Genomic DNA, 27,256 nt, shown 5'->3' with positions numbered 1-27,256 from the left:
CCTTCCGCGTGTGTCGAAGGTTGCACGCGACAAGCGAATGACAGGAGGTGCAACGAGCAGCTGCGCGTCTCACACACGCGACGGCGCGCCCGCCAATTGGGCAATCGTTCTGCTGGGACGTCGGGCGCGCACTCCGCGCCGTCCTCGAGGAACTCGCTGCTGCGGAAGGAGGTGCTTTCGTCAAATGCGGCCGAAAACTAACATTTTGTGTGTTGGGAGGAGAGCCGAATGCGAATTCTGCCGTGCGCCTACAGTATACGTGTGCCAACGGCCATACCATGTTAAATACACCGGTTCTCGTCCGATCACCGAAGTTAAGCAACATCGGGCCCGGTTAGTACTTGGATGGGTGACCGCCTGGGAACATCGGGTGCTGTTGGCTCTCCCTTCTTTTTTTTTCCTTTTTATGTCGCTACTCCTGCCAGCCCTCTCGCCATACTACCCTTCTGTTAAAAAAAATAAAAAATAAAAAAAGGAAAAAAAACAAAAAAGCAAAAAACAAAAAAATGAAAAAATAAATAAATAAAAAATAAATTAAAAAAAAGAAAAAAAGGTGCTGTTGGCTCCCCTTCCTTTTTTTCCTTTTTATGTCGCTACTCCTGCCAGCCCTCTTGCCATACTACCCTTCTGTTGTGACAAAGACGTTTCCTTAAGCATTTTAAACTACTGTAATGGTGCGAAAACAAAAATAAAATAAAATAAAATAAATATGAGCCAATAAAAATGGTACTTTTGGCTCCCCTGCATTTTTGCTTTTTAAGTCGCTATCCTGCCAGCAGTCGTTTCATACTACCTTTCTGTCATGACAAAGATGCTTTCTTAAGCATTTTAAACTAATGCAACGGTACGATAATGCGGTAATTAACTCAGTTTGAGGGAGAATGTGCTAACGAAGTTTGCCGGGAAGTCTTTGAAAACGATAAAACAGCACGAATCTGCCCTGAAATGCGTCAGCGCCTATTGTTGTGCTGCACCGTAAAGTTCCAAATTTGATTTGTAATCATAAATTTTTTCTTTAGTCGCGTCGTCTAGTCCCGCAGACGTTTGTCGTGCTTGCGCCGTCATATGGACCACGACCCGAGCGGCAGCGAGCGGCAGTCGAGCAAAGTCGGGCCAAGTCGGGACGGGGACAGGGATAGGAAAGGTGCGAATGCACTGCCAACTACGCAAACACCCGGTGTGAGGCGAGGAAGCTCACATCGCTACCAGTGGCGCCCTCCAGCACGACACTGCCACACCCCGCACAGACCATACGCCGGTCGGCCGCGCGCCAGCCCCCCGCTGGACACCAGGGACGAGATGCGCCTTCCGCGTGTGTCGAAGGTTGCACGCGACAAGCGAATGACAGGAGGTGCAACGAGCAGCTGCGCGTCTCACACACGCGACGGCGCGCCCGCCAATTGGGCAATCGTTCTGCTGGGACGTCGGGCGCGCACTCCGCGCCGTCCTCGAGGAACTCGCTGCTGCGGAAGGAGGTGCTTTCGTCAAATGCGGCCGAAAACTAACATTTTGTGTGTTGGGAGGAGAGCCGAATGCGAATTCTGCCGTGCGCCTACAGTATACGTGTGCCAACGGCCATACCATGTTAAATACACCGGTTCTCGTCCGATCACCGAAGTTAAGCAACATCGGGCCCGGTTAGTACTTGGATGGGTGACCGCCTGGGAACATCGGGTGCTGTTGGCTCTCCCTTCTTTTTTTTTCCTTTTTATGTCGCTACTCCTGCCAGCCCTCTCGCCATACTACCCTTCTGTTAAAAAAAATAAAAAATAAAAAAAGGAAAAAAAACAAAAAAGCAAAAAACAAAAAAATGAAAAAATAAATAAATAAAAAATAAATTAAAAAAAAGAAAAAAAGGTGCTGTTGGCTCCCCTTCCTTTTTTTCCTTTTTATGTCGCTACTCCTGCCAGCCCTCTTGCCATACTACCCTTCTGTTGTGACAAAGACGTTTCCTTAAGCATTTTAAACTACTGTAATGGTGCGAAAACAAAAATAAAATAAAATAAAATAAATATGAGCCAATAAAAATGGTACTTTTGGCTCCCCTGCATTTTTGCTTTTTAAGTCGCTATCCTGCCAGCAGTCGTTTCATACTACCTTTCTGTCATGACAAAGATGCTTTCTTAAGCATTTTAAACTAATGCAACGGTACGATAATGCGGTAATTAACTCAGTTTGAGGGAGAATGTGCTAACGAAGTTTGCCGGGAAGTCTTTGAAAACGATAAAACAGCACGAATCTGCCCTGAAATGCGTCAGCGCCTATTGTTGTGCTGCACCGTAAAGTTCCAAATTTGATTTGTAATCATAAATTTTTTCTTTAGTCGCGTCGTCTAGTCCCGCAGACGTTTGTCGTGCTTGCGCCGTCATATGGACCACGACCCGAGCGGCAGCGAGCGGCAGTCGAGCAAAGTCGGGCCAAGTCGGGACGGGGACAGGGATAGGAAAGGTGCGAATGCACTGCCAACTACGCAAACACCCGGTGTGAGGCGAGGAAGCTCACATCGCTACCAGTGGCGCCCTCCAGCACGACACTGCCACACCCCGCACAGACCATACGCCGGTCGGCCGCGCGCCAGCCCCCCGCTGGACACCAGGGACGAGATGCGCCTTCCGCGTGTGTCGAAGGTTGCACGCGACAAGCGAATGACAGGAGGTGCAACGAGCAGCTGCGCGTCTCACACACGCGACGGCGCGCCCGCCAATTGGGCAATCGTTCTGCTGGGACGTCGGGCGCGCACTCCGCGCCGTCCTCGAGGAACTCGCTGCTGCGGAAGGAGGTGCTTTCGTCAAATGCGGCCGAAAACTAACATTTTGTGTGTTGGGAGGAGAGCCGAATGCGAATTCTGCCGTGCGCCTACAGTATACGTGTGCCAACGGCCATACCATGTTAAATACACCGGTTCTCGTCCGATCACCGAAGTTAAGCAACATCGGGCCCGGTTAGTACTTGGATGGGTGACCGCCTGGGAACATCGGGTGCTGTTGGCTCTCCCTTCTTTTTTTTTCCTTTTTATGTCGCTACTCCTGCCAGCCCTCTCGCCATACTACCCTTCTGTTAAAAAAAATAAAAAATAAAAAAAGGAAAAAAAACAAAAAAGCAAAAAACAAAAAAATGAAAAAATAAATAAATAAAAAATAAATTAAAAAAAAGAAAAAAAGGTGCTGTTGGCTCCCCTTCCTTTTTTTCCTTTTTATGTCGCTACTCCTGCCAGCCCTCTTGCCATACTACCCTTCTGTTGTGACAAAGACGTTTCCTTAAGCATTTTAAACTACTGTAATGGTGCGAAAACAAAAATAAAATAAAATAAAATAAATATGAGCCAATAAAAATGGTACTTTTGGCTCCCCTGCATTTTTGCTTTTTAAGTCGCTATCCTGCCAGCAGTCGTTTCATACTACCTTTCTGTCATGACAAAGATGCTTTCTTAAGCATTTTAAACTAATGCAACGGTACGATAATGCGGTAATTAACTCAGTTTGAGGGAGAATGTGCTAACGAAGTTTGCCGGGAAGTCTTTGAAAACGATAAAACAGCACGAATCTGCCCTGAAATGCGTCAGCGCCTATTGTTGTGCTGCACCGTAAAGTTCCAAATTTGATTTGTAATCATAAATTTTTTCTTTAGTCGCGTCGTCTAGTCCCGCAGTCGTTTGTCGTGCTTGCGCCGTCATATGGACCACGACCCGAGCGGCAGCGAGCGGCAGTCGAGCAAAGTCGGGCCAAGTCGGGACGGGGACAGGGATAGGAAAGGTGCGAATGCACTGCCAACTACGCAAACACCCGGTGTGAGGCGAGGAAGCTCACATCGCTACCAGTGGCGCCCTCCAGCACGACACTGCCACACCCCGCACAGACCATACGCCGGTCGGCCGCGCGCCAGCCCCCCGCTGGACACCAGGGACGAGATGCGCCTTCCGCGTGTGTCGAAGGTTGCACGCGACAAGCGAATGACAGGAGGTGCAACGAGCAGCTGCGCGTCTCACACACGCGACGGCGCGCCCGCCAATTGGGCAATCGTTCTGCTGGGACGTCGGGCGCGCACTCCGCGCCGTCCTCGAGGAACTCGCTGCTGCGGAAGGAGGTGCTTTCGTCAAATGCGGCCGAAAACTAACATTTTGTGTGTTGGGAGGAGAGCCGAATGCGAATTCTGCCGTGCGCCTACAGTATACGTGTGCCAACGGCCATACCATGTTAAATACACCGGTTCTCGTCCGATCACCGAAGTTAAGCAACATCGGGCCCGGTTAGTACTTGGATGGGTGACCGCCTGGGAACATCGGGTGCTGTTGGCTCTCCCTTCTTTTTTTTTCCTTTTTATGTCGCTACTCCTGCCAGCCCTCTCGCCATACTACCCTTCTGTTAAAAAAAAATAAAAAATAAAAAAAGGAAAAAAAACAAAAAAGCAAGAAACAAAAAAAATGAAAAAATAAATAAATAAAAAATAAATTAAAAAAAAGAAAAAAAGGTGCTGTTGGCTCCCCTTCCTTTTTTTTCCTTTTTATGTCGCTACTCCTGCCAGCCCTCTTGCCATACTACCCTTCTGTTGTGACAAAGACGTTTCCTTAAGCATTTTAAACTACTGTAATGGTGCGAAAACAAAAATAAAATAAAATAAAATAAATATGAGCCAATAAAAATGGTACTTTTGGCTCCCCTGCATTTTTGCTTTTTAAGTCGCTATCCTGCCAGCAGTCGTTTCATACTACCTTTCTGTCATGACAAAGATGCTTTCTTAAGCATTTTAAACTAATGCAACGGTACGATAATGCGGTAATTAACTCAGTTTGAGGGAGAATGTGCTAACGAAGTTTGCCGGGAAGTCTTTGAAAACGATAAAACAGCACGAATCTGCCCTGAAATGCGTCAGCGCCTATTGTTGTGCTGCACCGTAAAGTTCCAAATTTGATTTGTAATCATAAATTTTTTCTTTAGTCGCGTCGTCTAGTCCCGCAGACGTTTGTCGTGCTTGCGCCGTCATATGGACCACGACCCGAGCGGCAGCGAGCGGCAGTCGAGCAAAGTCGGGCCAAGTCGGGACGGGGACAGGGATAGGAAAGGTGCGAATGCACTGCCAACTACGCAAACACCCGGTGTGAGGCGAGGAAGCTCACATCGCTACCAGTGGCGCCCTCCAGCACGACACTGCCACACCCCGCACAGACCATACGCCGGTCGGCCGCGCGCCAGCCCCCCGCTGGACACCAGGGACGAGATGCGCCTTCCGCGTGTGTCGAAGGTTGCACGCGACAAGCGAATGACAGGAGGTGCAACGAGCAGCTGCGCGTCTCACACACGCGACGGCGCGCCCGCCAATTGGGCAATCGTTCTGCTGGGACGTCGGGCGCGCACTCCGCGCCGTCCTCGAGGAACTCGCTGCTGCGGAAGGAGGTGCTTTCGTCAAATGCGGCCGAAAACTAACATTTTGTGTGTTGGGAGGAGAGCCGAATGCGAATTCTGCCGTGCGCCTACAGTATACGTGTGCCAACGGCCATACCATGTTAAATACACCGGTTCTCGTCCGATCACCGAAGTTAAGCAACATCGGGCCCGGTTAGTACTTGGATGGGTGACCGCCTGGGAACATCGGGTGCTGTTGGCTCTCCCTTCTTTTTTTTTCCTTTTTATGTCGCTACTCCTGCCAGCCCTCTCGCCATACTACCCTTCTGTTAAAAAAAATAAAAAATAAAAAAAGGAAAAAAAACAAAAAAGCAAAAAACAAAAAAATGAAAAAATAAATAAATAAAAAATAAATTAAAAAAAAGAAAAAAAGGTGCTGTTGGCTCCCCTTCCTTTTTTTCCTTTTTATGTCGCTACTCCTGCCAGCCCTCTTGCCATACTACCCTTCTGTTGTGACAAAGACGTTTCCTTAAGCATTTTAAACTACTGTAATGGTGCGAAAACAAAAATAAAATAAAATAAAATAAATATGAGCCAATAAAAATGGTACTTTTGGCTCCCCTGCATTTTTGCTTTTTAAGTCGCTATCCTGCCAGCAGTCGTTTCATACTACCTTTCTGTCATGACAAAGATGCTTTCTTAAGCATTTTAAACTAATGCAACGGTACGATAATGCGGTAATTAACTCAGTTTGAGGGAGAATGTGCTAACGAAGTTTGCCGGGAAGTCTTTGAAAACGATAAAACAGCACGAATCTGCCCTGAAATGCGTCAGCGCCTATTGTTGTGCTGCACCGTAAAGTTCCAAATTTGATTTGTAATCATAAATTTTTTCTTTAGTCGCGTCGTCTAGTCCCGCAGACGTTTGTCGTGCTTGCGCCGTCATATGGACCACGACCCGAGCGGCAGCGAGCGGCAGTCGAGCAAAGTCGGGCCAAGTCGGGACGGGGACAGGGATAGGAAAGGTGCGAATGCACTGCCAACTACGCAAACACCCGGTGTGAGGCGAGGAAGCTCACATCGCTACCAGTGGCGCCCTCCAGCACGACACTGCCACACCCCGCACAGACCATACGCCGGTCGGCCGCGCGCCAGCCCCCCGCTGGACACCAGGGACGAGATGCGCCTTCCGCGTGTGTCGAAGGTTGCACGCGACAAGCGAATGACAGGAGGTGCAACGAGCAGCTGCGCGTCTCACACACGCGACGGCGCGCCCGCCAATTGGGCAATCGTTCTGCTGGGACGTCGGGCGCGCACTCCGCGCCGTCCTCGAGGAACTCGCTGCTGCGGAAGGAGGTGCTTTCGTCAAATGCGGCCGAAAACTAACATTTTGTGTGTTGGGAGGAGAGCCGAATGCGAATTCTGCCGTGCGCCTACAGTATACGTGTGCCAACGGCCATACCATGTTAAATACACCGGTTCTCGTCCGATCACCGAAGTTAAGCAACATCGGGCCCGGTTAGTACTTGGATGGGTGACCGCCTGGGAACATCGGGTGCTGTTGGCTCTCCCTTCTTTTTTTTTCCTTTTTATGTCGCTACTCCTGCCAGCCCTCTCGCCATACTACCCTTCTGTTAAAAAAAAATAAAAAATAAAAAAAGGAAAAAAAACAAAAAAGCAAAAAACAAAAAAAAATGAAAAAATAAATAAATAAAAAATAAATTAAAAAAAAGAAAAAAAGGTGCTGTTGGCTCCCCTTCCTTTTTTTTCCTTTTTATGTCGCTACTCCTGCCAGCCCTCTTGCCATACTACCCTTCTGTTGTGACAAAGACGTTTCCTTAAGCATTTTAAACTACTGTAATGGTGCGAAAACAAAAATAAAATAAAATAAAATAAATATGAGCCAATAAAAATGGTACTTTTGGCTCCCCTGCATTTTTGCTTTTTAAGTCGCTATCCTGCCAGCAGTCGTTTCATACTACCTTTCTGTCATGACAAAGATGCTTTCTTAAGCATTTTAAACTAATGCAACGGTACGATAATGCGGTAATTAACTCAGTTTGAGGGAGAATGTGCTAACGAAGTTTGCCGGGAAGTCTTTGAAAACGATAAAACAGCACGAATCTGCCCTGAAATGCGTCAGCGCCTATTGTTGTGCTGCACCGTAAAGTTCCAAATTTGATTTGTAATCATAAATTTTTTCTTTAGTCGCGTCGTCTAGTCCCGCAGACGTTTGTCGTGCTTGCGCCGTCATATGGACCACGACCCGAGCGGCAGCGAGCGGCAGTCGAGCAAAGTCGGGCCAAGTCGGGACGGGGACAGGGATAGGAAAGGTGCGAATGCACTGCCAACTACGCAAACACCCGGTGTGAGGCGAGGAAGCTCACATCGCTACCAGTGGCGCCCTCCAGCACGACACTGCCACACCCCGCACAGACCATACGCCGGTCGGCCGCGCGCCAGCCCCCCGCTGGACACCAGGGACGAGATGCGCCTTCCGCGTGTGTCGAAGGTTGCACGCGACAAGCGAATGACAGGAGGTGCAACGAGCAGCTGCGCGTCTCACACACGCGACGGCGCGCCCGCCAATTGGGCAATCGTTCTGCTGGGACGTCGGGCGCGCACTCCGCGCCGTCCTCGAGGAACTCGCTGCTGCGGAAGGAGGTGCTTTCGTCAAATGCGGCCGAAAACTAACATTTTGTGTGTTGGGAGGAGAGCCGAATGCGAATTCTGCCGTGCGCCTACAGTATACGTGTGCCAACGGCCATACCATGTTAAATACACCGGTTCTCGTCCGATCACCGAAGTTAAGCAACATCGGGCCCGGTTAGTACTTGGATGGGTGACCGCCTGGGAACATCGGGTGCTGTTGGCTCTCCCTTCTTTTTTTTTCCTTTTTATGTCGCTACTCCTGCCAGCCCTCTCGCCATACTACCCTTCTGTTAAAAAAAAATAAAAAATAAAAAAAGGAAAAAAAACAAAAAAGCAAAAAACAAAAAAAAATGAAAAAATAAATAAATAAAAAATAAATTAAAAAAAAGAAAAAAAGGTGCTGTTGGCTCCCCTTCCTTTTTTTTCCTTTTTATGTCGCTACTCCTGCCAGCCCTCTTGCCATACTACCCTTCTGTTGTGACAAAGACGTTTCCTTAAGCATTTTAAACTACTGTAATGGTGCGAAAACAAAAATAAAATAAAATAAAATAAATATGAGCCAATAAAAATGGTACTTTTGGCTCCCCTGCATTTTTGCTTTTTAAGTCGCTATCCTGCCAGCAGTCGTTTCATACTACCTTTCTGTCATGACAAAGATGCTTTCTTAAGCATTTTAAACTAATGCAACGGTACGATAATGCGGTAATTAACTCAGTTTGAGGGAGAATGTGCTAACGAAGTTTGCCGGGAAGTCTTTGAAAACGATAAAACAGCACGAATCTGCCCTGAAATGCGTCAGCGCCTATTGTTGTGCTGCACCGTAAAGTTCCAAATTTGATTTGTAATCATAAATTTTTTCTTTAGTCGCGTCGTCTAGTCCCGCAGACGTTTGTCGTGCTTGCGCCGTCATATGGACCACGACCCGAGCGGCAGCGAGCGGCAGTCGAGCAAAGTCGGGCCAAGTCGGGACGGGGACAGGGATAGGAAAGGTGCGAATGCACTGCCAACTACGCAAACACCCGGTGTGAGGCGAGGAAGCTCACATCGCTACCAGTGGCGCCCTCCAGCACGACACTGCCACACCCCGCACAGACCATACGCCGGTCGGCCGCGCGCCAGCCCCCCGCTGGACACCAGGGACGAGATGCGCCTTCCGCGTGTGTCGAAGGTTGCACGCGACAAGCGAATGACAGGAGGTGCAACGAGCAGCTGCGCGTCTCACACACGCGACGGCGCGCCCGCCAATTGGGCAATCGTTCTGCTGGGACGTCGGGCGCGCACTCCGCGCCGTCCTCGAGGAACTCGCTGCTGCGGAAGGAGGTGCTTTCGTCAAATGCGGCCGAAAACTAACATTTTGTGTGTTGGGAGGAGAGCCGAATGCGAATTCTGCCGTGCGCCTACAGTATACGTGTGCCAACGGCCATACCATGTTAAATACACCGGTTCTCGTCCGATCACCGAAGTTAAGCAACATCGGGCCCGGTTAGTACTTGGATGGGTGACCGCCTGGGAACATCGGGTGCTGTTGGCTCTCCCTTCTTTTTTTTTCCTTTTTATGTCGCTACTCCTGCCAGCCCTCTCGCCATACTACCCTTCTGTTAAAAAAAATAAAAAATAAAAAAAGGAAAAAAAACAAAAAAGCAAAAAACAAAAAAATGAAAAAATAAATAAATAAAAAATAAATTAAAAAAAAGAAAAAAAGGTGCTGTTGGCTCCCCTTCCTTTTTTTCCTTTTTATGTCGCTACTCCTGCCAGCCCTCTTGCCATACTACCCTTCTGTTGTGACAAAGACGTTTCCTTAAGCATTTTAAACTACTGTAATGGTGCGAAAACAAAAATAAAATAAAATAAAATAAATATGAGCCAATAAAAATGGTACTTTTGGCTCCCCTGCATTTTTGCTTTTTAAGTCGCTATCCTGCCAGCAGTCGTTTCATACTACCTTTCTGTCATGACAAAGATGCTTTCTTAAGCATTTTAAACTAATGCAACGGTACGATAATGCGGTAATTAACTCAGTTTGAGGGAGAATGTGCTAACGAAGTTTGCCGGGAAGTCTTTGAAAACGATAAAACAGCACGAATCTGCCCTGAAATGCGTCAGCGCCTATTGTTGTGCTGCACCGTAAAGTTCCAAATTTGATTTGTAATCATAAATTTTTTCTTTAGTCGCGTCGTCTAGTCCCGCAGACGTTTGTCGTGCTTGCGCCGTCATATGGACCACGACCCGAGCGGCAGCGAGCGGCAGTCGAGCAAAGTCGGGCCAAGTCGGGACGGGGACAGGGATAGGAAAGGTGCGAATGCACTGCCAACTACGCAAACACCCGGTGTGAGGCGAGGAAGCTCACATCGCTACCAGTGGCGCCCTCCAGCACGACACTGCCACACCCCGCACAGACCATACGCCGGTCGGCCGCGCGCCAGCCCCCCGCTGGACACCAGGGACGAGATGCGCCTTCCGCGTGTGTCGAAGGTTGCACGCGACAAGCGAATGACAGGAGGTGCAACGAGCAGCTGCGCGTCTCACACACGCGACGGCGCGCCCGCCAATTGGGCAATCGTTCTGCTGGGACGTCGGGCGCGCACTCCGCGCCGTCCTCGAGGAACTCGCTGCTGCGGAAGGAGGTGCTTTCGTCAAATGCGGCCGAAAACTAACATTTTGTGTGTTGGGAGGAGAGCCGAATGCGAATTCTGCCGTGCGCCTACAGTATACGTGTGCCAACGGCCATACCATGTTAAATACACCGGTTCTCGTCCGATCACCGAAGTTAAGCAACATCGGGCCCGGTTAGTACTTGGATGGGTGACCGCCTGGGAACATCGGGTGCTGTTGGCTCTCCCTTCTTTTTTTTTCCTTTTTATGTCGCTACTCCTGCCAGCCCTCTCGCCATACTACCCTTCTGTTAAAAAAAATAAAAAATAAAAAAAGGAAAAAAAACAAAAAAGCAAAAAACAAAAAAAATGAAAAAATAAATAAATAAAAAATAAATTAAAAAAAAGAAAAAAAGGTGCTGTTGGCTCCCCTTCCTTTTTTTTCCTTTTTATGTCGCTACTCCTGCCAGCCCTCTTGCCATACTACCCTTCTGTTGTGACAAAGACGTTTCCTTAAGCATTTTAAACTACTGTAATGGTGCGAAAACAAAAATAAAATAAAATAAAATAAATATGAGCCAATAAAAATGGTACTTTTGGCTCCCCTGCATTTTTGCTTTTTAAGTCGCTATCCTGCCAGCAGTCGTTTCATACTACCTTTCTGTCATGACAAAGATGCTTTCTTAAGCATTTTAAACTAATGCAACGGTACGATAATGCGGTAATTAACTCAGTTTGAGGGAGAATGTGCTAACGAAGTTTGCCGGGAAGTCTTTGAAAACGATAAAACAGCACGAATCTGCCCTGAAATGCGTCAGCGCCTATTGTTGTGCTGCACCGTAAAGTTCCAAATTTGATTTGTAATCATAAATTTTTTCTTTAGTCGCGTCGTCTAGTCCCGCAGACGTTTGTCGTGCTTGCGCCGTCATATGGACCACGACCCGAGCGGCAGCGAGCGGCAGTCGAGCAAAGTCGGGCCAAGTCGGGACGGGGACAGGGATAGGAAAGGTGCGAATGCACTGCCAACTACGCAAACACCCGGTGTGAGGCGAGGAAGCTCACATCGCTACCAGTGGCGCCCTCCAGCACGACACTGCCACACCCCGCACAGACCATACGCCGGTCGGCCGCGCGCCAGCCCCCCGCTGGACACCAGGGACGAGATGCGCCTTCCGCGTGTGTCGAAGGTTGCACGCGACAAGCGAATGACAGGAGGTGCAACGAGCAGCTGCGCGTCTCACACACGCGACGGCGCGCCCGCCAATTGGGCAATCGTTCTGCTGGGACGTCGGGCGCGCACTCCGCGCCGTCCTCGAGGAACTCGCTGCTGCGGAAGGAGGTGCTTTCGTCAAATGCGGCCGAAAACTAACATTTTGTGTGTTGGGAGGAGAGCCGAATGCGAATTCTGCCGTGCGCCTACAGTATACGTGTGCCAACGGCCATACCATGTTAAATACACCGGTTCTCGTCCGATCACCGAAGTTAAGCAACATCGGGCCCGGTTAGTACTTGGATGGGTGACCGCCTGGGAACATCGGGTGCTGTTGGCTCTCCCTTCTTTTTTTTTCCTTTTTATGTCGCTACTCCTGCCAGCCCTCTCGCCATACTACCCTTCTGTTAAAAAAAAATAAAAAATAAAAAAAGGAAAAAAAACAAAAAAGCAAAAAACAAAAAAAAATGAAAAAATAAATAAATAAAAAATAAATTAAAAAAAAGAAAAAAAGGTGCTGTTGGCTCCCCTTCCTTTTTTTTCCTTTTTATGTCGCTACTCCTGCCAGCCCTCTTGCCATACTACCCTTCTGTTGTGACAAAGACGTTTCCTTAAGCATTTTAAACTACTGTAATGGTGCGAAAACAAAAATAAAATAAAATAAAATAAATATGAGCCAATAAAAATGGTACTTTTGGCTCCCCTGCATTTTTGCTTTTTAAGTCGCTATCCTGCCAGCAGTCGTTTCATACTACCTTTCTGTCATGACAAAGATGCTTTCTTAAGCATTTTAAACTAATGCAACGGTACGATAATGCGGTAATTAACTCAGTTTGAGGGAGAATGTGCTAACGAAGTTTGCCGGGAAGTCTTTGAAAACGATAAAACAGCACGAATCTGCCCTGAAATGCGTCAGCGCCTATTGTTGTGCTGCACCGTAAAGTTCCAAATTTGATTTGTAATCATAAATTTTTTCTTTAGTCGCGTCGTCTAGTCCCGCAGACGTTTGTCGTGCTTGCGCCGTCATATGGACCACGACCCGAGCGGCAGCGAGCGGCAGTCGAGCAAAGTCGGGCCAAGTCGGGACGGGGACAGGGATAGGAAAGGTGCGAATGCACTGCCAACTACGCAAACACCCGGTGTGAGGCGAGGAAGCTCACATCGCTACCAGTGGCGCCCTCCAGCACGACACTGCCACACCCCGCACAGACCATACGCCGGTCGGCCGCGCGCCAGCCCCCCGCTGGACACCAGGGACGAGATGCGCCTTCCGCGTGTGTCGAAGGTTGCACGCGACAAGCGAATGACAGGAGGTGCAACGAGCAGCTGCGCGTCTCACACACGCGACGGCGCGCCCGCCAATTGGGCAATCGTTCTGCTGGGACGTCGGGCGCGCACTCCGCGCCGTCCTCGAGGAACTCGCTGCTGCGGAAGGAGGTGCTTTCGTCAAATGCGGCCGAAAACTAACATTTTGTGTGTTGGGAGGAGAGCCGAATGCGAATTCTGCCGTGCGCCTACAGTATACGTGTGCCAACGGCCATACCATGTTAAATACACCGGTTCTCGTCCGATCACCGAAGTTAAGCAACATCGGGCCCGGTTAGTACTTGGATGGGTGACCGCCTGGGAACATCGGGTGCTGTTGGCTCTCCCTTCTTTTTTTTTCCTTTTTATGTCGCTACTCCTGCCAGCCCTCTCGCCATACTACCCTTCTGTTAAAAAAAATAAAAAATAAAAAAAGGAAAAAAAACAAAAAAGCAAAAAACAAAAAAATGAAAAAATAAATAAATAAAAAATAAATTAAAAAAAAGAAAAAAGGTGCTGTTGGCTCCCCTTCCTTTTTTTTCCTTTTTATGTCGCTACTCCTGCCAGCCCTCTTGCCATACTACCCTTCTGTTGTGACAAAGACGTTTCCTTAAGCATTTTAAACTACTGTAATGGTGCGAAAACAAAAATAAAATAAAATAAAATAAATATGAGCCAATAAAAATGGTACTTTTGGCTCCCCTGCATTTTTGCTTTTTAAGTCGCTATCCTGCCAGCAGTCGTTTCATACTACCTTTCTGTCATGACAAAGATGCTTTCTTAAGCATTTTAAACTAATGCAACGGTACGATAATGCGGTAATTAACTCAGTTTGAGGGAGAATGTGCTAACGAAGTTTGCCGGGAAGTCTTTGAAAACGATAAAACAGCACGAATCTGCCCTGAAATGCGTCAGCGCCTATTGTTGTGCTGCACCGTAAAGTTCCAAATTTGATTTGTAATCATAAATTTTTTCTTTAGTCGCGTCGTCTAGTCCCGCAGACGTTTGTCGTGCTTGCGCCGTCATATGGACCACGACCCGAGCGGCAGCGAGCGGCAGTCGAGCAAAGTCGGGCCAAGTCGGGACGGGGACAGGGATAGGAAAGGTGCGAATGCACTGCCAACTACGCAAACACCCGGTGTGAGGCGAGGAAGCTCACATCGCTACCAGTGGCGCCCTCCAGCACGACACTGCCACACCCCGCACAGACCATACGCCGGTCGGCCGCGCGCCAGCCCCCCGCTGGACACCAGGGACGAGATGCGCCTTCCGCGTGTGTCGAAGGTTGCACCGCGACAAGCGAATGACAGGAGGTGCAACGAGCAGCTGCGCGTCTCACACACGCGACGGCGCGCCCGCCAATTGGGCAATCGTTCTGCTGGGACGTCGGGCGCGCACTCCGCGCCGTCCTCGAGGAACTCGCTGCTGCGGAAGGAGGTGCTTTCGTCAAATGCGGCCGAAAACTAACATTTTGTGTGTTGGGAGGAGAGCCGAATGCGAATTCTGCCGTGCGCCTACAGTATACGTGTGCCAACGGCCATACCATGTTAAATACACCGGTTCTCGTCCGATCACCGAAGTTAAGCAACATCGGGCCCGGTTAGTACTTGGATGGGTGACCGCCTGGGAACATCGGGTGCTGTTGGCTCTCCCTTCTTTTTTTTTCCTTTTTATGTCGCTACTCCTGCCAGCCCTCTCGCCATACTACCCTTCTGTTAAAAAAAATAAAAAATAAAAAAAGGAAAAAAAACAAAAAAGCAAAAAACAAAAAAAATGAAAAAATAAATAAATAAAAAATAAATTAAAAAAAAGAAAAAAAGGTGCTGTTGGCTCCCCTTCCTTTTTTTTCCTTTTTATGTCGCTACTCCTGCCAGCCCTCTTGCCATACTACCCTTCTGTTGTGACAAAGACGTTTCCTTAAGCATTTTAAACTACTGTAATGGTGCGAAAACAAAAATAAAATAAAATAAAATAAATATGAGCCAATAAAAATGGTACTTTTGGCTCCCCTGCATTTTTGCTTTTTAAGTCGCTATCCTGCCAGCAGTCGTTTCATACTACCTTTCTGTCATGACAAAGATGCTTTCTTAAGCATTTTAAACTAATGCAACGGTACGATAATGCGGTAATTAACTCAGTTTGAGGGAGAATGTGCTAACGAAGTTTGCCGGGAAGTCTTTGAAAACGATAAAACAGCACGAATCTGCCCTGAAATGCGTCAGCGCCTATTGTTGTGCTGCACCGTAAAGTTCCAAATTTGATTTGTAATCATAAATTTTTTCTTTAGTCGCGTCGTCTAGTCCCGCAGACGTTTGTCGTGCTTGCGCCGTCATATGGACCACGACCCGAGCGGCAGCGAGCGGCAGTCGAGCAAAGTCGGGCCAAGTCGGGACGGGGACAGGGATAGGAAAGGTGCGAATGCACTGCCAACTACGCAAACACCCGGTGTGAGGCGAGGAAGCTCACATCGCTACCAGTGGCGCCCTCCAGCACGACACTGCCACACCCCGCACAGACCATACGCCGGTCGGCCGCGCGCCAGCCCCCCGCTGGACACCAGGGACGAGATGCGCCTTCCGCGTGTGTCGAAGGTTGCACGCGACAAGCGAATGACAGGAGGTGCAACGAGCAGCTGCGCGTCTCACACACGCGACGGCGCGCCCGCCAATTGGGCAATCGTTCTGCTGGGACGTCGGGCGCGCACTCCGCGCCGTCCTCGAGGAACTCGCTGCTGCGGAAGGAGGTGCTTTCGTCAAATGCGGCCGAAAACTAACATTTTGTGTGTTGGGAGGAGAGCCGAATGCGAATTCTGCCGTGCGCCTACAGTATACGTGTGCCAACGGCCATACCATGTTAAATACACCGGTTCTCGTCCGATCACCGAAGTTAAGCAACATCGGGCCCGGTTAGTACTTGGATGGGTGACCGCCTGGGAACATCGGGTGCTGTTGGCTCTCCCTTCTTTTTTTTTCCTTTTTATGTCGCTACTCCTGCCAGCCCTCTCGCCATACTACCCTTCTGTTAAAAAAAAATAAAAAATAAAAAAAGGAAAAAAAACAAAAAAGCAAAAAACAAAAAAAAATGAAAAAATAAATAAATAAAAAATAAATTAAAAAAAAGAAAAAAAGGTGCTGTTGGCTCCCCTTCCTTTTTTTTCCTTTTTATGTCGCTACTCCTGCCAGCCCTCTTGCCATACTACCCTTCTGTTGTGACAAAGACGTTTCCTTAAGCATTTTAAACTACTGTAATGGTGCGAAAACAAAAATAAAATAAAATAAAATAAATATGAGCCAATAAAAATGGTACTTTTGGCTCCCCTGCATTTTTGCTTTTTAAGTCGCTATCCTGCCAGCAGTCGTTTCATACTACCTTTCTGTCATGACAAAGATGCTTTCTTAAGCATTTTAAACTAATGCAACGGTACGATAATGCGGTAATTAACTCAGTTTGAGGGAGAATGTGCTAACGAAGTTTGCCGGGAAGTCTTTGAAAACGATAAAACAGCACGAATCTGCCCTGAAATGCGTCAGCGCCTATTGTTGTGCTGCACCGTAAAGTTCCAAATTTGATTTGTAATCATAAATTTTTTCTTTAGTCGCGTCGTCTAGTCCCGCAGACGTTTGTCGTGCTTGCGCCGTCATATGGACCACGACCCGAGCGGCAGCGAGCGGCAGTCGAGCAAAGTCGGGCCAAGTCGGGACGGGGACAGGGATAGGAAAGGTGCGAATGCACTGCCAACTACGCAAACACCCGGTGTGAGGCGAGGAAGCTCACATCGCTACCAGTGGCGCCCTCCAGCACGACACTGCCACACCCCGCACAGACCATACGCCGGTCGGCCGCGCGCCAGCCCCCCGCTGGACACCAGGGACGAGATGCGCCTTCCGCGTGTGTCGAAGGTTGCACGCGACAAGCGAATGACAGGAGGTGCAACGAGCAGCTGCGCGTCTCACACACGCGACGGCGCGCCCGCCAATTGGGCAATCGTTCTGCTGGGACGTCGGGCGCGCACTCCGCGCCGTCCTCGAGGAACTCGCTGCTGCGGAAGGAGGTGCTTTCGTCAAATGCGGCCGAAAACTAACATTTTGTGTGTTGGGAGGAGAGCCGAATGCGAATTCTGCCGTGCGCCTACAGTATACGTGTGCCAACGGCCATACCATGTTAAATACACCGGTTCTCGTCCGATCACCGAAGTTAAGCAACATCGGGCCCGGTTAGTACTTGGATGGGTGACCGCCTGGGAACATCGGGTGCTGTTGGCTCTCCCTTCTTTTTTTTTCCTTTTTATGTCGCTACTCCTGCCAGCCCTCTCGCCATACTACCCTTCTGTTAAAAAAAATAAAAAATAAAAAAAGGAAAAAAAAACAAAAAAGCAAAAAACAAAAAAATGAAAAAATAAATAAATAAAAAATAAATTAAAAAAAAGAAAAAAAGGTGCTGTTGGCTCCCCTTCCTTTTTTTCCTTTTTATGTCGCTACTCCTGCCAGCCCTCTTGCCATACTACCCTTCTGTTGTGACAAAGACGTTTCCTTAAGCATTTTAAACTACTGTAATGGTGCGAAAACAAAAATAAAATAAAATAAAATAAATATGAGCCAATAAAAATGGTACTTTTGGCTCCCCTGCATTTTGCTTTTTAAGTCGCTATCCTGCCAGCAGTCGTTTCATACTACCTTTCTGTCATGACAAAGATGCTTTCTTAAGCATTTTAAACTAATGCAACGGTACGATAATGCGGTAATTAACTCAGTTTGAGGGAGAATGTGCTAACGAAGTTTGCCGGGAAGTCTTTGAAAACGATAAAACAGCACGAATCTGCCCTGAAATGCGTCAGCGCCTATTGTTGTGCTGCACCGTAAAGTTCCAAATTTGATTTGTAATCATAAATTTTTTCTTTAGTCGCGTCGTCTAGTCCCGCAGACGTTTGTCGTGCTTGCGCCGTCATATGGACCACGACCCGAGCGGCAGCGAGCGGCAGTCGAGCAAAGTCGGGCCAAGTCGGGACGGGGACAGGGATAGGAAAGGTGCGAATGCACTGCCAACTACGCAAACACCCGGTGTGAGGCGAGGAAGCTCACATCGCTACCAGTGGCGCCCTCCAGCACGACACTGCCACACCCCGCACAGACCATACGCCGGTCGGCCGCGCGCCAGCCCCCCGCTGGACACCAGGGACGAGATGCGCCTTCCGCGTGTGTCGAAGGTTGCACGCGACAAGCGAATGACAGGAGGTGCAACGAGCAGCTGCGCGTCTCACACACGCGACGGCGCGCCCGCCAATTGGGCAATCGTTCTGCTGGGACGTCGGGCGCGCACTCCGCGCCGTCCTCGAGGAACTCGCTGCTGCGGAAGGAGGTGCTTTCGTCAAATGCGGCCGAAAACTAACATTTTGTGTGTTGGGAGGAGAGCCGAATGCGAATTCTGCCGTGCGCCTACAGTATACGTGTGCCAACGGCCATACCATGTTAAATACACCGGTTCTCGTCCGATCACCGAAGTTAAGCAACATCGGGCCCGGTTAGTACTTGGATGGGTGACCGCCTGGGAACATCGGGTGCTGTTGGCTCTCCCTTCTTTTTTTTTCCTTTTTATGTCGCTACTCCTGCCAGCCCTCTCGCCATACTACCCTTCTGTTAAAAAAAATAAAAAATAAAAAAAGGAAAAAAAAACAAAAAAGCAAAAAACAAAAAAAATGAAAAAATAAATAAATAAAAAATAAATTAAAAAAAAGAAAAAAAGGTGCTGTTGGCTCCCCTTCCTTTTTTTTCCTTTTTATGTCGCTACTCCTGCCAGCCCTCTTGCCATACTACCCTTCTGTTGTGACAAAGACGTTTCCTTAAGCATTTTAAACTACTGTAATGGTGCGAAAACAAAAATAAAATAAAATAAAATAAATATGAGCCAATAAAAATGGTACTTTTGGCTCCCCTGCATTTTTGCTTTTTAAGTCGCTATCCTGCCAGCAGTCGTTTCATACTACCTTTCTGTCATGACAAAGATGCTTTCTTAAGCATTTTAAACTAATGCAACGGTACGATAATGCGGTAATTAACTCAGTTTGAGGGAGAATGTGCTAACGAAGTTTGCCGGGAAGTCTTTGAAAACGATAAAACAGCACGAATCTGCCCTGAAATGCGTCAGCGCCTATTGTTGTGCTGCACCGTAAAGTTCCAAATTTGATTTGTAATCATAAATTTTTTCTTTAGTCGCGTCGTCTAGTCCCGCAGACGTTTGTCGTGCTTGCGCCGTCATATGGACCACGACCCGAGCGGCAGCGAGCGGCAGTCGAGCAAAGTCGGGCCAAGTCGGGACGGGGACAGGGATAGGAAAGGTGCGAATGCACTGCCAACTACGCAAACACCCGGTGTGAGGCGAGGAAGCTCACATCGCTACCAGTGGCGCCCTCCAGCACGACACTGCCACACCCCGCACAGACCATACGCCGGTCGGCCGCGCGCCAGCCCCCCGCTGGACACCAGGGACGAGATGCGCCTTCCGCGTGTGTCGAAGGTTGCACGCGACAAGCGAATGACAGGAGGTGCAACGAGCAGCTGCGCGTCTCACACACGCGACGGCGCGCCCGCCAATTGGGCAATCGTTCTGCTGGGACGTCGGGCGCGCACTCCGCGCCGTCCTCGAGGAACTCGCTGCTGCGGAAGGAGGTGCTTTCGTCAAATGCGGCCGAAAACTAACATTTTGTGTGTTGGGAGGAGAGCCGAATGCGAATTCTGCCGTGCGCCTACAGTATACGTGTGCCAACGGCCATACCATGTTAAATACACCGGTTCTCGTCCGATCACCGAAGTTAAGCAACATCGGGCCCGGTTAGTACTTGGATGGGTGACCGCCTGGGAACATCGGGTGCTGTTGGCTCTCCCTTCTTTTTTTTTCCTTTTTATGTCGCTACTCCTGCCAGCCCTCTCGCCATACTACCCTTCTGTTAAAAAAAAATAAAAAATAAAAAAAGGAAAAAAAACAAAAAAGCAAAAAACAAAAAAAATGAAAAAATAAATAAATAAAAAATAAATTAAAAAAAAGAAAAAAAGGTGCTGTTGGCTCCCCTTCCTTTTTTTTCCTTTTTATGTCGCTACTCCTGCCAGCCCTCTTGCCATACTACCCTTCTGTTGTGACAAAGACGTTTCCTTAAGCATTTTAAACTACTGTAATGGTGCGAAAACAAAAATAAAATAAAATAAAATAAATATGAGCCAATAAAAATGGTACTTTTGGCTCCCCTGCATTTTTGCTTTTTAAGTCGCTATCCTGCCAGCAGTCGTTTCATACTACCTTTCTGTCATGACAAAGATGCTTTCTTAAGCATTTTAAACTAATGCAACGGTACGATAATGCGGTAATTAACTCAGTTTGAGGGAGAATGTGCTAACGAAGTTTGCCGGGAAGTCTTTGAAAACGATAAAACAGCACGAATCTGCCCTGAAATGCGTCAGCGCCTATTGTTGTGCTGCACCGTAAAGTTCCAAATTTGATTTGTAATCATAAATTTTTTCTTTAGTCGCGTCGTCTAGTCCCGCAGACGTTTGTCGTGCTTGCGCCGTCATATGGACCACGACCCGAGCGGCAGCGAGCGGCAGTCGAGCAAAGTCGGGCCAAGTCGGGACGGGGACAGGGATAGGAAAGGTGCGAATGCACTGCCAACTACGCAAACACCCGGTGTGAGGCGAGGAAGCTCACATCGCTACCAGTGGCGCCCTCCAGCACGACACTGCCACACCCCGCACAGACCATACGCCGGTCGGCCGCGCGCCAGCCCCCCGCTGGACACCAGGGACGAGATGCGCCTTCCGCGTGTGTCGAAGGTTGCACGCGACAAGCGAATGACAGGAGGTGCAACGAGCAGCTGCGCGTCTCACACACGCGACGGCGCGCCCGCCAATTGGGCAATCGTTCTGCTGGGACGTCGGGCGCGCACTCCGCGCCGTCCTCGAGGAACTCGCTGCTGCGGAAGGAGGTGCTTTCGTCAAATGCGGCCGAAAACTAACATTTTGTGTGTTGGGAGGAGAGCCGAATGCGAATTCTGCCGTGCGCCTACAGTATACGTGTGCCAACGGCCATACCATGTTAAATACACCGGTTCTCGTCCGATCACCGAAGTTAAGCAACATCGGGCCCGGTTAGTACTTGGATGGGTGACCGCCTGGGAACATCGGGTGCTGTTGGCTCTCCCTTCTTTTTTTTTCCTTTTTATGTCGCTACTCCTGCCAGCCCTCTCGCCATACTACCCTTCTGTTAAAAAAAAATAAAAAATAAAAAAAGGAAAAAAAACAAAAAAGCAAAAAACAAAAAAAAATGAAAAAATAAATAAATAAAAATAAATTAAAAAAAAGAAAAAAAAGGTGCTGTTGGCTCCCCTTCCTTTTTTTTCCTTTTTATGTCGCTACTCCTGCCAGCCCTCTTGCCATACTACCCTTCTGTTGTGACAAAGACGTTTCCTTAAGCATTTTAAACTACTGTAATGGTGCGAAAACAAAATAAAATAAAATAAAATAAATATGAGCCAATAAAAATGGTACTTTTGGCTCCCCTGCATTTTTGCTTTTTAAGTCGCTATCCTGCCAGCAGTCGTTTCATACTACCTTTCTGTCATGACAAAGATGCTTTCTTAAGCATTTTAAACTAATGCAACGGTACGATAATGCGGTAATTAACTCAGTTTGAGGGAGAATGTGCTAACGAAGTTTGCCGGGAAGTCTTTGAAAACGATAAAACAGCACGAATCTGCCCTGAAATGCGTCAGCGCCTATTGTTGTGCTGCACCGTAAAGTTCCAAATTTGATTTGTAATCATAAATTTTTTCTTTAGTCGCGTCGTCTAGTCCCGCAGACGTTTGTCGTGCTTGCGCCGTCATATGGACCACGACCCGAGCGGCAGCGAGCGGCAGTCGAGCAAAGTCGGGCCAAGTCGGGACGGGGACAGGGATAGGAAAGGTGCGAATGCACTGCCAACTACGCAAACACCCGGTGTGAGGCGAGGAAGCTCACATCGCTACCAGTGGCGCCCTCCAGCACGACACTGCCACACCCCGCACAGACCATACGCCGGTCGGCCGCGCGCCAGCCCCCCGCTGGACACCAGGGACGAGATGCGCCTTCCGCGTGTGTCGAAGGTTGCACGCGACAAGCGAATGACAGGAGGTGCAACGAGCAGCTGCGCGTCTCACACACGCGACGGCGCGCCCGCCAATTGGGCAATCGTTCTGCTGGGACGTCGGGCGCGCACTCCGCGCCGTCCTCGAGGAACTCGCTGCTGCGGAAGGAGGTGCTTTCGTCAAATGCGGCCGAAAACTAACATTTTGTGTGTTGGGAGGAGAGCCGAATGCGAATTCTGCCGTGCGCCTACAGTATACGTGTGCCAACGGCCATACCATGTTAAATACACCGGTTCTCGTCCGATCACCGAAGTTAAGCAACATCGGGCCCGGTTAGTACTTGGATGGGTGACCGCCTGGGAACATCGGGTGCTGTTGGCTCTCCCTTCTTTTTTTTTCCTTTTTATGTCGCTACTCCTGCCAGCCCTCTCGCCATACTACCCTTCTGTTAAAAAAAATAAAAAATAAAAAAAGGAAAAAAAACAAAAAAGCAAAAAACAAAAAAATGAAAAAATAAATAAATAAAAAATAAATTAAAAAAAAGAAAAAAAGGTGCTGTTGGCTCCCCTTCCTTTTTTTCCTTTTTATGTCGCTACTCCTGCCAGCCCTCTTGCCATACTACCCTTCTGTTGTGACAAAGACGTTTCCTTAAGCATTTTAAACTACTGTAATGGTGCGAAAACAAAAATAAAATAAAATAAAATAAATATGAGCCAATAAAAATGGTACTTTTGGCTCCCCTGCATTTTTGCTTTTTAAGTCGCTATCCTGCCAGCAGTCGTTTCATACTACCTTTCTGTCATGACAAAGATGCTTTCTTAAGCATTTTAAACTAATGCAACGGTACGATAATGCGGTAATTAACTCAGTTTGAGGGAGAATGTGCTAACGAAGTTTGCCGGGAAGTCTTTGAAAACGATAAAACAGCACGAATCTGCCCTGAAATGCGTCAGCGCCTATTGTTGTGCTGCACCGTAAAGTTCCAAATTTGATTTGTAATCATAAATTTTTTCTTTAGTCGCGTCGTCTAGTCCCGCAGACGTTTGTCGTGCTTGCGCCGTCATATGGACCACGACCCGAGCGGCAGCGAGCGGCAGTCGAGCAAAGTCGGGCCAAGTCGGGACGGGGACAGGGATAGGAAAGGTGCGAATGCACTGCCAACTACGCAAACACCCGGTGTGAGGCGAGGAAGCTCACATCGCTACCAGTGGCGCCCTCCAGCACGACACTGCCACACCCCGCACAGACCATACGCCGGTCGGCCGCGCGCCAGCCCCCCGCTGGACACCAGGGACGAGATGCGCCTTCCGCGTGTGTCGAAGGTTGCACGCGACAAGCGAATGACAGGAGGTGCAACGAGCAGCTGCGCGTCTCACACACGCGACGGCGCGCCCGCCAATTGGGCAATCGTTCTGCTGGGACGTCGGGCGCGCACTCCGCGCCGTCCTCGAGGAACTCGCTGCTGCGGAAGGAGGTGCTTTCGTCAAATGCGGCCGAAAACTAACATTTTGTGTGTTGGGAGGAGAGCCGAATGCGAATTCTGCCGTGCGCCTACAGTATACGTGTGCCAACGGCCATACCATGTTAAATACACCGGTTCTCGTCCGATCACCGAAGTTAAGCAACATCGGGCCCGGTTAGTACTTGGATGGGTGACCGCCTGGGAACATCGGGTGCTGTTGGCTCTCCCTTCTTTTTTTTTCCTTTTTATGTCGCTACTCCTGCCAGCCCTCTCGCCATACTACCCTTCTGTTAAAAAAAATAAAAAATAAAAAAAGGAAAAAAAACAAAAAAGCAAAAAACAAAAAAAATGAAAAAATAAATAAATAAAAAATAAATTAAAAAAAAGAAAAAAAGGTGCTGTTGGCTCCCCTTCCTTTTTTTTCCTTTTTATGTCGCTACTCCTGCCAGCCCTCTTGCCATACTACCCTTCTGTTGTGACAAAGACGTTTCCTTAAGCATTTTAAACTACTGTAATGGTGCGAAAACAAAAATAAAATAAAATAAAATAAATATGAGCCAATAAAAATGGTACTTTTGGCTCCCCTGCATTTTTGCTTTTTAAGTCGCTATCCTGCCAGCAGTCGTTTCATACTACCTTTCTGTCATGACAAAGATGCTTTCTTAAGCATTTTAAACTAATGCAACGGTACGATAATGCGGTAATTAACTCAGTTTGAGGGAGAATGTGCTAACGAAGTTTGCCGGGAAGTCTTTGAAAACGATAAAACAGCACGAATCTGCCCTGAAATGCGTCAGCGCCTATTGTTGTGCTGCACCGTAAAGTTCCAAATTTGATTTGTAATCATAAATTTTTTCTTTAGTCGCGTCGTCTAGTCCCGCAGACGTTTGTCGTGCTTGCGCCGTCATATGGACCACGACCCGAGCGGCAGCGAGCGGCAGTCGAGCAAAGTCGGGCCAAGTCGGGACGGGGACAGGGATAGGAAAGGTGCGAATGCACTGCCAACTACGCAAACACCCGGTGTGAGGCGAGGAAGCTCACATCGCTACCAGTGGCGCCCTCCAGCACGACACTGCCACACCCCGCACAGACCATACGCCGGTCGGCCGCGCGCCAGCCCCCCGCTGGACACCAGGGACGAGATGCGCCTTCCGCGTGTGTCGAAGGTTGCACGCGACAAGCGAATGACAGGAGGTGCAACGAGCAGCTGCGCGTCTCACACACGCGACGGCGCGCCCGCCAATTGGGCAATCGTTCTGCTGGGGACGTCGGGCGCGCACTCCGCGCCGTCCTCGAGGAACTCGCTGCTGCGGAAGGAGGTGCTTTCGTCAAATGCGGCCGAAAACTAACATTTTGTGTGTTGGGAGGAGAGCCGAATGCGAATTCTGCCGTGCGCCTACAGTATACGTGTGCCAACGGCCATACCATGTTAAATACACCGGTTCTCGTCCGATCACCGAAGTTAAGCAACATCGGGCCCGGTTAGTACTTGGATGGGTGACCGCCTGGGAACATCGGGTGCTGTTGGCTCTCCCTTCTTTTTTTTTCCTTTTTATGTCGCTACTCCTGCCAGCCCTCTCGCCATACTACCCTTCTGTTAAAAAAAATAAAAAATAAAAAAAGGAAAAAAAACAAAAAAGCAAAAAACAAAAAAAATGAAAAAATAAATAAATAAAAAATAAATTAAAAAAAAGAAAAAAAGGTGCTGTTGGCTCCCCTTCCTTTTTTTTCCTTTTTATGTCGCTACTCCTGCCAGCCCTCTTGCCATACTACCCTTCTGTTGTGACAAAGACGTTTCCTTAAGCATTTTAAACTACTGTAATGGTGCGAAAACAAAAATAAAATAAAATAAAATAAATATGAGCCAATAAAAATGGTACTTTTGGCTCCCCTGCATTTTTGCTTTTTAAGTCGCTATCCTGCCAGCAGTCGTTTCATACTACCTTTCTGTCATGACAAAGATGCTTTCTTAAGCATTTTAAACTAATGCAACGGTACGATAATGCGGTAATTAACTCAGTTTGAGGGAGAATGTGCTAACGAAGTTTGCCGGGAAGTCTTTGAAAACGATAAAACAGCACGAATCTGCCCTGAAATGCGTCAGCGCCTATTGTTGTGCTGCACCGTAAAGTTCCAAATTTGATTTGTAATCATAAATTTTTTCTTTAGTCGCGTCGTCTAGTCCCGCAGACGTTTGTCGTGCTTGCGCCGTCATATGGACCACGACCCGAGCGGCAGCGAGCGGCAGTCGAGCAAAGTCGGGCCAAGTCGGGACGGGGACAGGGATAGGAAAGGTGCGAATGCACTGCCAACTACGCAAACACCCGGTGTGAGGCGAGGAAGCTCACATCGCTACCAGTGGCGCCCTCCAGCACGACACTGCCACACCCCGCACAGACCATACGCCGGTCGGCCGCGCGCCAGCCCCCCGCTGGACACCAGGGACGAGATGCGCCTTCCGCGTGTGTCGAAGGTTGCACGCGACAAGCGAATGACAGGAGGTGCAACGAGCAGCTGCGCGTCTCACACACACGCGACGGCGCGCCCGCCCAATTGGGCAATCGTTCTGCTGGGACGTCGGGCGCGCACTCCGCGCCGTCCTCGAGGAACTCGCTGCTGCGGAAGGAGGTGCTTTCGTCAAATGCGGCCGAAAACTAACATTTTGTGTGTTGGGAGGAGAGCCGAATGCGAATTCTGCCGTGCGCCTACAGTATAACGTGTGCCAACGGCCATACCATGTTAAATACACCGGTTCTCGTCCGATCACCGAAGTTAAGCAACATCGGGCCCGGTTAGTACTTGGATGGGTGACCGCCTGGGAACATCGGGTGCTGTTGGCTCTCCCTTCTTTTTTTTTCCTTTTTATGTCGCTACTCCTGCCAGCCCTCTCGCCATACTACCCTTCTGTTAAAAAAAATAAAAAATAAAAAAGGAAAAAAAACAAAAAGCAAAAAACAAAAAAAATGAAAAAATAAATAAATAAAAAATAAATTAAAAAAAAGAAAAAAAGGTGCTGTTGGCTCCCCTTCCTTTTTTTTCCTTTTTATGTCGCTACTCCTGCCAGCCCTCTTGCCATACTACCCTTCTGTTGTGACAAAGACGTTTCCTTAAGCATTTTAAACTACTGTAATGGTGCGAAAACAAAAATAAAATAAAATAAAATAAATATGAGCCAATAAAAATGGTACTTTTGGCTCCCCTGCATTTTTGCTTTTTAAGTCGCTATCCTGCCAGCAGTCGTTTCATACTACCTTTCTGTCATGACAAAGATGCTTTCTTAAGCATTTTAAACTAATGCAACGGTACGATAATGCGGTAATTAACTCAGTTTGAGGGAGAATGTGCTAACGAAGTTTGCCGGGAAGTCTTTGAAAACGATAAAACAGCACGAATCTGCCCTGAAATGCGTCAGCGCCTATTGTTGTGCTGCACCGTAAAGTTCCAAATTTGATTTGTAATCATAAATTTTTTCTTTAGTCGCGTCGTCTAGTCCCGCAGACGTTTGTCGTGCTTGCGCCGTCATATGGACCACGACCGAGCGGCAGCGAGCGGCAGTCGAGCAAAGTCGGGCCAAGTCGGGACGGGGACAGGG

General features: G+C 48.5%; 21 non-coding genes across 21 annotated transcripts; all 21 read left to right on the top strand.

Moving 5' to 3' along the window:
* Positions 1 to 263: 263 nt before the first annotated feature.
* Positions 264 to 382, top strand: LOC126214565 (5S ribosomal RNA). The gene has a single exon (XR_007542012.1). It is a non-coding gene; the product is annotated as a 5S ribosomal RNA (ribosomal RNA).
* A 1,185-nt stretch (positions 383 to 1,567) lies between these two features.
* Positions 1,568 to 1,686, top strand: LOC126214564 (5S ribosomal RNA). Its single transcript, XR_007542011.1, has one exon. It is a non-coding gene; the product is annotated as a 5S ribosomal RNA (ribosomal RNA).
* A 1,185-nt stretch (positions 1,687 to 2,871) lies between these two features.
* On the top strand, positions 2,872 to 2,990 carry LOC126214563 (5S ribosomal RNA). The gene has a single exon (XR_007542010.1). It is a non-coding gene; the product is annotated as a 5S ribosomal RNA (ribosomal RNA).
* A 1,185-nt stretch (positions 2,991 to 4,175) lies between these two features.
* On the top strand, positions 4,176 to 4,294 carry LOC126214561 (5S ribosomal RNA). Its single transcript, XR_007542008.1, has one exon. It is a non-coding gene; the product is annotated as a 5S ribosomal RNA (ribosomal RNA).
* Positions 4,295 to 5,482: 1,188 nt separating this feature from the next.
* Positions 5,483 to 5,601, top strand: LOC126214560 (5S ribosomal RNA). The gene has a single exon (XR_007542007.1). It is a non-coding gene; the product is annotated as a 5S ribosomal RNA (ribosomal RNA).
* Positions 5,602 to 6,786: 1,185 nt separating this feature from the next.
* LOC126214559 (5S ribosomal RNA) lies at positions 6,787 to 6,905 on the top strand. Its single transcript, XR_007542006.1, has one exon. It is a non-coding gene; the product is annotated as a 5S ribosomal RNA (ribosomal RNA).
* A 1,189-nt stretch (positions 6,906 to 8,094) lies between these two features.
* Positions 8,095 to 8,213, top strand: LOC126214557 (5S ribosomal RNA). Its single transcript, XR_007542005.1, has one exon. It is a non-coding gene; the product is annotated as a 5S ribosomal RNA (ribosomal RNA).
* A 1,189-nt stretch (positions 8,214 to 9,402) lies between these two features.
* Positions 9,403 to 9,521, top strand: LOC126214556 (5S ribosomal RNA). The gene has a single exon (XR_007542004.1). It is a non-coding gene; the product is annotated as a 5S ribosomal RNA (ribosomal RNA).
* A 1,185-nt stretch (positions 9,522 to 10,706) lies between these two features.
* Positions 10,707 to 10,825, top strand: LOC126214555 (5S ribosomal RNA). Its single transcript, XR_007542003.1, has one exon. It is a non-coding gene; the product is annotated as a 5S ribosomal RNA (ribosomal RNA).
* A 1,187-nt stretch (positions 10,826 to 12,012) lies between these two features.
* Positions 12,013 to 12,131, top strand: LOC126214554 (5S ribosomal RNA). The gene has a single exon (XR_007542002.1). It is a non-coding gene; the product is annotated as a 5S ribosomal RNA (ribosomal RNA).
* Positions 12,132 to 13,320: 1,189 nt separating this feature from the next.
* Positions 13,321 to 13,439, top strand: LOC126214553 (5S ribosomal RNA). Its single transcript, XR_007542001.1, has one exon. It is a non-coding gene; the product is annotated as a 5S ribosomal RNA (ribosomal RNA).
* Positions 13,440 to 14,625: 1,186 nt separating this feature from the next.
* LOC126214552 (5S ribosomal RNA) lies at positions 14,626 to 14,744 on the top strand. The gene has a single exon (XR_007542000.1). It is a non-coding gene; the product is annotated as a 5S ribosomal RNA (ribosomal RNA).
* Positions 14,745 to 15,931: 1,187 nt separating this feature from the next.
* LOC126214551 (5S ribosomal RNA) lies at positions 15,932 to 16,050 on the top strand. Its single transcript, XR_007541999.1, has one exon. It is a non-coding gene; the product is annotated as a 5S ribosomal RNA (ribosomal RNA).
* A 1,189-nt stretch (positions 16,051 to 17,239) lies between these two features.
* On the top strand, positions 17,240 to 17,358 carry LOC126214549 (5S ribosomal RNA). Its single transcript, XR_007541997.1, has one exon. It is a non-coding gene; the product is annotated as a 5S ribosomal RNA (ribosomal RNA).
* Positions 17,359 to 18,543: 1,185 nt separating this feature from the next.
* Positions 18,544 to 18,662, top strand: LOC126214548 (5S ribosomal RNA). The gene has a single exon (XR_007541996.1). It is a non-coding gene; the product is annotated as a 5S ribosomal RNA (ribosomal RNA).
* A 1,188-nt stretch (positions 18,663 to 19,850) lies between these two features.
* LOC126214546 (5S ribosomal RNA) lies at positions 19,851 to 19,969 on the top strand. Its single transcript, XR_007541995.1, has one exon. It is a non-coding gene; the product is annotated as a 5S ribosomal RNA (ribosomal RNA).
* A 1,188-nt stretch (positions 19,970 to 21,157) lies between these two features.
* Positions 21,158 to 21,276, top strand: LOC126214545 (5S ribosomal RNA). The gene has a single exon (XR_007541994.1). It is a non-coding gene; the product is annotated as a 5S ribosomal RNA (ribosomal RNA).
* A 1,188-nt stretch (positions 21,277 to 22,464) lies between these two features.
* On the top strand, positions 22,465 to 22,583 carry LOC126214544 (5S ribosomal RNA). The gene has a single exon (XR_007541993.1). It is a non-coding gene; the product is annotated as a 5S ribosomal RNA (ribosomal RNA).
* A 1,185-nt stretch (positions 22,584 to 23,768) lies between these two features.
* LOC126214543 (5S ribosomal RNA) lies at positions 23,769 to 23,887 on the top strand. The gene has a single exon (XR_007541992.1). It is a non-coding gene; the product is annotated as a 5S ribosomal RNA (ribosomal RNA).
* Positions 23,888 to 25,075: 1,188 nt separating this feature from the next.
* LOC126214542 (5S ribosomal RNA) lies at positions 25,076 to 25,194 on the top strand. Its single transcript, XR_007541991.1, has one exon. It is a non-coding gene; the product is annotated as a 5S ribosomal RNA (ribosomal RNA).
* Positions 25,195 to 26,385: 1,191 nt separating this feature from the next.
* Positions 26,386 to 26,504, top strand: LOC126214541 (5S ribosomal RNA). Its single transcript, XR_007541990.1, has one exon. It is a non-coding gene; the product is annotated as a 5S ribosomal RNA (ribosomal RNA).
* Positions 26,505 to 27,256: the final 752 nt, after the last annotated feature.

This window comes from Schistocerca nitens, chromosome 11 (genome assembly GCF_023898315.1).
Source record: "Schistocerca nitens isolate TAMUIC-IGC-003100 chromosome 11, iqSchNite1.1, whole genome shotgun sequence".
Taxonomy (NCBI): Eukaryota; Metazoa; Arthropoda; class Insecta; order Orthoptera; family Acrididae; genus Schistocerca; species Schistocerca nitens.
Note: the sequence above shows the minus strand (reverse complement) of the source record. Positions and strands in the feature narration are given on the sequence as shown.